The sequence below is a fragment of the Centroberyx affinis genome, unplaced genomic scaffold (genome assembly GCF_046629955.1).
Source record: "Centroberyx affinis isolate AG114_WGS23_722 - 3 ecotype Tasmania unplaced genomic scaffold, CSIRO-AGI_Caff_v1 ptg002586l_1, whole genome shotgun sequence".
Classification (NCBI taxonomy): Eukaryota; Metazoa; Chordata; class Actinopteri; order Beryciformes; family Berycidae; genus Centroberyx; species Centroberyx affinis.
This window is the reverse complement of record NW_027280791.1, coordinates 95,677-104,060: the sequence shown is the minus strand read 5'-3', so window position 1 is coordinate 104,060 and position 8,384 is coordinate 95,677.

Here is an 8,384-nt window from a genome sequence, read left to right as displayed (position 1 = left end):
CTTATTAACATAAATAATGGTTAATGGTGCATAGACAATAAAGAAGAGGTAAGAGAGGGAATGTGACAGCAAGAACTGTGCAAAAGAGAAAAATATTTACTCCACAGCTTTTTATTATCTCAAGAGAATCACATAGATATATTATATATATGTGATATTTTTTTTTATAAAAATGTGATTTACAGTTGATATTTTTTCTCATTCATCAGGTCAAATTTCCTCATAATTTAGGTCAGCAGCACAGCTTGTAACCTCCTCTAACTTCTTGCATAGTCCACTGTCTCATATTGAAGTCAAACTATGCCATATATATGTAAAGCACCATCTCCTTAGCAGTGGGAGACATAAGAACAAAGCAGGGAGTCTGACTGCAGTGTCTGGTAGGGATAAATACAGGCCAAACTGCTTTTTCCTCTTTGGTCCACTAGAGGGCCACCTCACCTAGAAAATGTGTGTTAATTTGGGATGACAGGACATGGGGTCAATGTTGGGTCAGTTCATTTTATTCTCATTATCCTGTATTCAGAAATTGATTATAGGCACAATTAAAAATTAAAGTACAACATGACATTTGATATTTTGTCTATTGGCAATTTATTAATAGGGACAGCACTCATAACAACCATAACTCACTGGGTGTGTTTACCGTACATGCACTAATATCCAGCTGGGATTTAGAATAGGCTACACATACAGCAAACATCACATCTCATTCACGATAAGACAGAAAAGCTTTTGTTTTGATTATGAGATACTCAGTAAGATACCTTGCAATACAGTGAGTGTTTGACAGAAACACATTCTTTATTACTTTATTACTTTAGATGTATCAGTGATGTGACATTGAAGACAAGACACATCAGCAGTGTAATGTGTAATGTAAACCAGATTAGGAAGGTTACTTGCAATATCCAATTATATAATAATAATCTATTACAGATTACCTGCTAAACATTTAACCATGGATGGTGATAGATTCTACTGGGATACTATCATAACTACTTTTAGGTACTTTTGGTTTACTTATACCTACAATATTCATTGAACACATTGTGATATGAATTGTGTTATTATCATCTTTACATTATCTAAATTTCTTTCTCATCAAAAATATTTCATAGCAATCAGCATGTAATAACATGTTTGTTTGTTTGTTTTTTAAACTATCAGTTTTAATTACAGTTTTACCATTTCTGTATTTGTATTACTGAGAATACATGTAATCTGTTACTCCAAAACATTGATTATGGCAGTGGTAGTAAAAACCTTAATTTCTATATTTTATGGGGCATGATGTCCTGGACTTGAAGGGATTTAGTTTAGGAAACAATTACCTTAAATTAATGTATTTGCTTAATCTTGTGCACAGGAGCATGTTGGATGCATTGCTTGGTTTATGAACTCTTTAGGAAGAGCCTGTCAGCAGTCAGTGTCACAGTAACACCAGACAGGGGCAGTGTTGCTCTGGTAAGACTTTCATATGTTTCTATGTAATGTGCTACTGACACTAGCTGAGAGCTGAGGCATAGCTGGGTTTAATTTGAAATGATTAAAGTAGGGAACAAAAGTAGAGTCTGCACACTGAAAGCTGCTCCCAGGGTTTATAAATGTATTCACTCCTTTGACAGGTGATGTTCAGAGTCCAGCGCTCTTCATCAGACAAAGGACAACTATGTATTTGTGTCGTAAATTTGTTCTCAGCCACCAGCTTTCAGTGTGCTGGCTCTGCTTTTGTTGCCTGGTTTGTATTCTGTGTTTAAAGTTGGAATATTGTGTATTTTTATGCTGCTCAAAATGAGTGAAGTAATCAGTAGTTTCTCTTTGTTTTAAATTTGCATCAGTAAGGCAGTGTAATACATACAGTATATATCCACTAGAAATTAGAATATTAACTGTGTATACTTTATAATACTAATGTTACTACTAATACTACTAATACTACAACTATAATAATGATGATGATGATACTACTTCTACTACTAATAATAATAATCATGAAGAAGAAGAAGAAGAAGAAGAAGAAGAAGAAATTGTGCATGTCTGTCTGTCTGTCTCTCTTGGTCAGTATCTGTGTGGCTTTGTGGCAGTGAATGTCAGGGAGAGTCATCCTGCAAAATGATATTACTGGCTCAGTGGGTAATTAATAAAAGTACTGATATAAACTTATGCTACTGCTCTCTACTGCTCTAATTCTTTGCCAGAAACAATCAATTATACAACTAAGCCTACTACCACAACTGAAACTACTACTGCTGCTGCTGCTGCTGCTGCTACAACTACTAGGGTACTATTACTGCAGCTACTACTACTAGGCCTACTACTACTACTACTAGTACTACTGTTTCAACTACAACTCCTGCCACCACTACAACTACTACTACTTCTACTACTATTATTATTACTACTGCTATACTACTATAACTACTATCACTATTACTATTACTGCTGCTACTACCGCTACTACTACTACTACTACTACTATTAGCCTACTGCTATTACTACTACTGCTATAACTACTACTACTTACTATGCTACTACTAGTACTACTATTACTGCTACTACTATGACTGCTACGACTATTAGGAGGACTGTTTTACTGCTAGTCTACTACTATTACTACTTAGTAGTAATAATGATAACAACAACAATAACAATAATAATAATAATAATACAATTAATAATGATAATAGCCTAATAAGTCTGAGTCAGTTGGTAACACTTTACAATAAATGTCACTAAGTTAGGGGTTAGTTAATGCTTAATAAGGGTTAGTTAATGCTTAATAAGGGTTAGTTACTGCTTAATAAGCATTAACTTACCCTTAATTAACAGTTAACTAATGTGCAATTTACTAATGGTGTTCACTAAGGTATTCATTTATAAATTCTTTAATAGTTTATAAAGATGACTATTAAATAATGTATAAATGAATACCTTAGTTAACATGAACACCATTAGTAAATGATTACCAGACACATTAGTTAACTGTTAATTAATGCTTGTTAAGCATTCACTAACCCTTAACTTAGTGACCCTTATTGTAAAGTGTTACCAGTCAGTTTTTGTCAGAAGGCTTTTTCATCAGATGGTTTTATCCTCATCGTGTCACAGCAGAAAAACATATTACTTCGCATCGGAGCTTTCATCGTGACTGATTATGTTATCAGTGCTGATGGGTGATCAGGTTTTGACAGGGGCTGAGTGTGTTTTCCTCCCTGCATCACTGTCGGCTGGAAAAGAGGCTGCATGACGTAGGATCTCGTCGCCCATATAAAAGCTTGTTTGCGGCGCGTGCGGTCAGTTGGCCAACAGATGCGCCCCAGAGACCAGACTACCCTCCTCAAAGTAACAATGAACTTGGCCGGCCACATGGACAACAAGGTAGGCTGCATACTGCTTTGGTGTATTTCATATTTTCATTAGGAGAGATTGTCGCGCAATTGCAGTGCAAAGTCTCCGGCTGGCAGCTATCGGTGACATAGGACTGCATCACCTCTCTGTTAGGCTATCTGTTTTGTAAGGCTGGTCAAAGAAATACACTTTTTACCCCATGTGCCAGACTTGTGGTTAGAAAGGGGAATTTTACAATATAATCTACTACAGTTACAGTACAATCTGTTATTACCACTGTTGCAGCAGCAAATAAAAAGATGGATAAACTGCAGTCGTTGATCATAATAAGGAAAACAACCACCGATATAAACAAAAATCATTTTTATTCTCAGAAAAGCGTTAATTGATAATTTTTTCCTTAAACGACTGTGTCTTCATATAAACTAAATCCGTTTGATAGGCTACTATTTGCTATAATGTAGCCTGTGGGCCTACTATGAATTTACATTATAAGCATTTATGTCAGCTTGAAAATGTTGGTTAACTATTCCAGAAATTAGAAGGTTTAGGAGGGTTTACCCTCCACTACATCCCTGGAAATGACTGAATAATTGCTGTAAATCATGCCTGAATTATTCAGATTCAGCAACACAATCTGACTACACTTTGTCTCCATAATCTATGCATTAGCCTATAGGCTAAAATTGCAGGGAATTTATTCCAGTTACAGTCTGAATTAAGATTGTGTTATTATAATTTCCAAAGATAAGTAACCATTATTTAATAGTTTTTTTTATGTTTGTCCAAGGATCTCACATTGAAGGAGAATTTTTCCTCCAGTGTTTTTTCTTTAACCAGCATGGATAGGTGGGTTTACCTGATCAGGACAGTGTCAGCCAGGGAAATTCATGCTAAATTTACTTTCAATTACTTTCCTGTGATTGTCTAAATATTCTGTTATGCCTTGTATTACCTTTCTCATCTGGTAAATAAACCACCATTGGTAAACTGCAATTATAACCAGCTGCCAAAGTCTGCCTTCTGGTTTATAATGAAGTGTTGAAATGTGTTAATTCATACTGTTAATGATTCATAATAGCAGTGGCTCATTGGATTCTGTCAGACTTAATTGGCTGGTGATGAAAATCATGAGGATAAAGAGACAAAGGCCGAACCAATCAGCAGCATCTGTTTCCTTGATGCTTGATGTTTGTGGGCATCGGTCCAAAACACCCAACAGGCCCTCGGCTGCGGATCATCAACACCTCAGAGAATTGACCTGGAGAGTGTTTGTGTGCTCTAGGAGGCGTTGGAGGCTATCGATGTGAGTGTTGTTTGTTTTATTTTGTTTTATGCTTGTTTGTGTGTGTGTTTATGTACTATATCAGTTTCTTTCTCAATGGGCACATGTACCCATAATCTTTGCATGTTAATGTATACCCAGAATTAATAATATTTTTGTATAAACAATGGAGAAATCTGTCAGATGGCACTGTCAAATCTGTGTGATATTCCTTATTTGTTTGGTACATTCAAAGACATTCCCCGTTGTTGTTTGAGCCTTGTATCCACAATGCATATCCTCCATTTTGTTTTGTTTTTGTTTTCAAGACTGCTTCTTAAGAATTCAATATCAAAGTCTACATGTCTTTTGTAGCCTAGATATTTTTTAACCTCACACTGTCTTTCCTCATTCATAAAGGCCAGTTAGGGCTTTCCTTTGTAAGAAAATAATTCACTTTGTGTCTGATGAAAGGTTTCTATGGCTACATTTCCCTGCAATCATAGAGAATCAATCTGCTCTTCTCCAATATTATAAGATAGTAAAAAAATAAAATGAAATAGCCATTTTGTGAAAAGCTACCAAGACCTCAGCATTATATCATTTCATCTCTTAGCCACTCTCCTGCTCTAAGATGGAGCCTACAGTTCCTTGGTGTCTGTCTGCAGCTTCAACACCCAAAAAAATCACAAAGTGTTGGGATTTAATATTCCAAATGTGGATTACATCCACAATTCAATATAGAGCATTTACAATACTGAAAATGCTGGAATTAATATTATTATAATTAATAATAGTAGTAGTAGTAGTACTAGTCGTATCAGTATCATTTGTATAGTACAACTATCAACAAGACAGGTTAACAAAAACACAAAATATGTTTAAAGCTCCAGTGCAATAAGAATTGCATTTCTCAATGTCATGATATAATTTAACAAAGGATCTGTTACCCAGATTATTATAAATGTCAACATTGTGGAAATTTGACTAACGCCCTTTGAAAAACAAACAGAATTCCAATCTACTTCTTGGTGTAAATGATGTCACCTACCTCAATGCTCTGATTGGTCAACAGCATGCATAGTTAATGAGGTGTCCCATACTTTCCAAACTAGCCAAAATCTCTGTGCCTCCATTGTTGCTGGATGCTGAAGTTCCAACTCTGGATATTTGTTCCCAAAGGTAGAAATATGAACATGAAGGTTCGGCTCTCACTCAGTACTACAAGCTTTGTACCATCTAACCAACGAAAACTAAAACTAAAATGATGCTCATTGTGTTAGATATTAATATCAGACTTTTCCTGACTGAGTTGAAATCATTGCACTGGATCTTTACCAATCTAAAAACCCACAGTTTGCTCCTCTAGCATGTTTTTCTTAACTTCTAGCAGTTCTTAACTGCGCCCTCCATGTGTATTTATAGCACTATATAATATAAACAACTACAGTACTAAGGAACCACTGAGAAATAATATAATAAGCATATCAGTTGATTGGTTCTTTTAAAGGTTTCAGGCTGAAGCAGTATTGCAAGACTGAGGATCTCCTCCTTGGCAGCACTGTTAGCTTCATTTCTCCAGTTGTCACCGTCTTATATTCTTGACGTTCAGCAGCATGGACGTCAAAGCCGTGATGGATGCCAGAAACCGTACCCAGATGACTGTTGGAGAGATTTCTCAGAGGGTCCAGGATGTCACATCTGTCACATCATCCAGACCCCCGTTCTGCAGTCCAAAGCCCCTGTGATGTCTGTCAGCGGCTCTGTCTCTTGCACCGGTGTACCTCGATGTGGCAGTTAACCATTTTTAAAAAAGGTTCCTGTATAAGATGAAGAGCTGTTTGCGTCGACCAAGCAACCTAAAACCAAAGGACAATGCTAATAACATCCGAGGAACCATCAAAACACGGTGAAACCATATTCATTATTGGTGTATCTGTGATAATGGAGGACACACTATGATAGACCTGCACCAGTCTGACAGACAGCCAAGTCAAAGACATTTTCTCCATGGTTACTGCTTTGTCTGAGTCAACTGAAAATCTGCAGAAGTCACCATCTGCGACTAGCACCTGCGCCGGAGCCATTAGAGCTGAAGATTGCACTATTTGAGGCCGGCCCCAAGGATCTAAAAAAAAGATCATCAAACAGATCCACCAGGGAGTGTTCAATGACTTCCAACAGGAATTTTGCTGTGTAAAGTTGCTACAGATGGCCTTGTCTCCACATTATCCAGCTTCTGACAGTGCAGCTTCTGACAATGCTCTTGTAAAGGCAGAGTTCCCTAAAGCTTAAAGTCAGACCTCTAAAAGAAAAATCCTTCATCTTTAGGTGCTAGAAAACATGTCAAAACAAAGATATCCTATCAATTCTTTTCTTACAAAGTCAATACACTATAAGCTCTGTGTGCCTTTCACCCTAACTTTGGTAATTTTTGGACAGTGTCTCAAGGCAAATAAAAACAACACACCAACATACCAACTAATGCACAGCAGAAGGCACAGATACAAAATTTAAAAAAAACACTAAAGATATATTTATGTTTATATCATGCCAAGTGGTTGGAAAAATGCCAACTATACATTTCATTCATATGCATACAGTAAATAATACAATAATATAATAATACACAACTAAGAATTTGGCAATTGCAATCACTTGATAGTTATAACTGTATAATGATTTAGGAATTAGGAGCGAGTGTTATAAATTATTATAAGCTGGTCAAAAGTAAAATAAAATGTGTTAATTTTGCACATGAACATCAAACCAAGATGCCATAGATAGTGGATCCTCTCCCCAACTCAAGTGTGTTTCTGTGCACACACACACTGTGAGAACTGTGACGAGAAATACATTTTTCACCGCCTTTCATTATCTTAGCTGAATCATATTTTCAGAAACTTGGGCTTGACAACTGATATATTTTGACATCCTTCAGGGGAAATTGCGCATCACAATTTGGTTGAACACAACAGTATGTTACTTATCCCACTGCTAACTTTTTGTCTTATTCTTTCTGTCACATAGTCATGCCAAATCTTTTTTATTTTTACCCCATTTGTATACCCCTTAACACTGTTACAGTCTCAAAGGGCTTCACAACACCCACATTATGAAACAATAAATGAAAACGACAACCTTGAACACTAGACCTTCAATGAGAACAAGGAAAAACTGACACAAAAACCTAGGGAGCCCACCTAAAATACAGGGAGCATGTATTATGGGGGAGATTATTTTGACCCTTGGCAAAATGTAGCCTCCAAAAAAAATCACCTCACCAGATTAAATGAATGTTTGTTAATGGTGGGCAGAGCTCTGATGAAAACATGTAGCTGAAACGTTTGTTCCCAGCTCTTTTCTATATATTCTTCTTTTTTCACTTGCACCTTACAGTTGGGCACTTTTGCAATAAATTCGTTTTTTTGAACTAGACTTTTTTTTGTCCAAGCCTTTTATTTGCAGCATGCACAATTACTTTCCTATTTTTCCTATTTCATCTGAGCGCAGCCAGCATCTTCCCTTTTTTCTCTGTCAATAGTGGGCACACATGCGTGTTGGATAGTCTGTTTGCATCAGCAATCAGAGCCACCCAGTGCTGCACCAGCACCAGACAGGGGCAGTGTTGTTCCAGCAGCAGGTCCTGCTGCTGACGATATTTATGACGTCATATATTGATAGAGGCCGGAAGTGTGGACACATATGCCTTTTATAATTATTAAAGTAAACAAATCAACAATGCAAACAACTTTTTTTTTTTGCATTG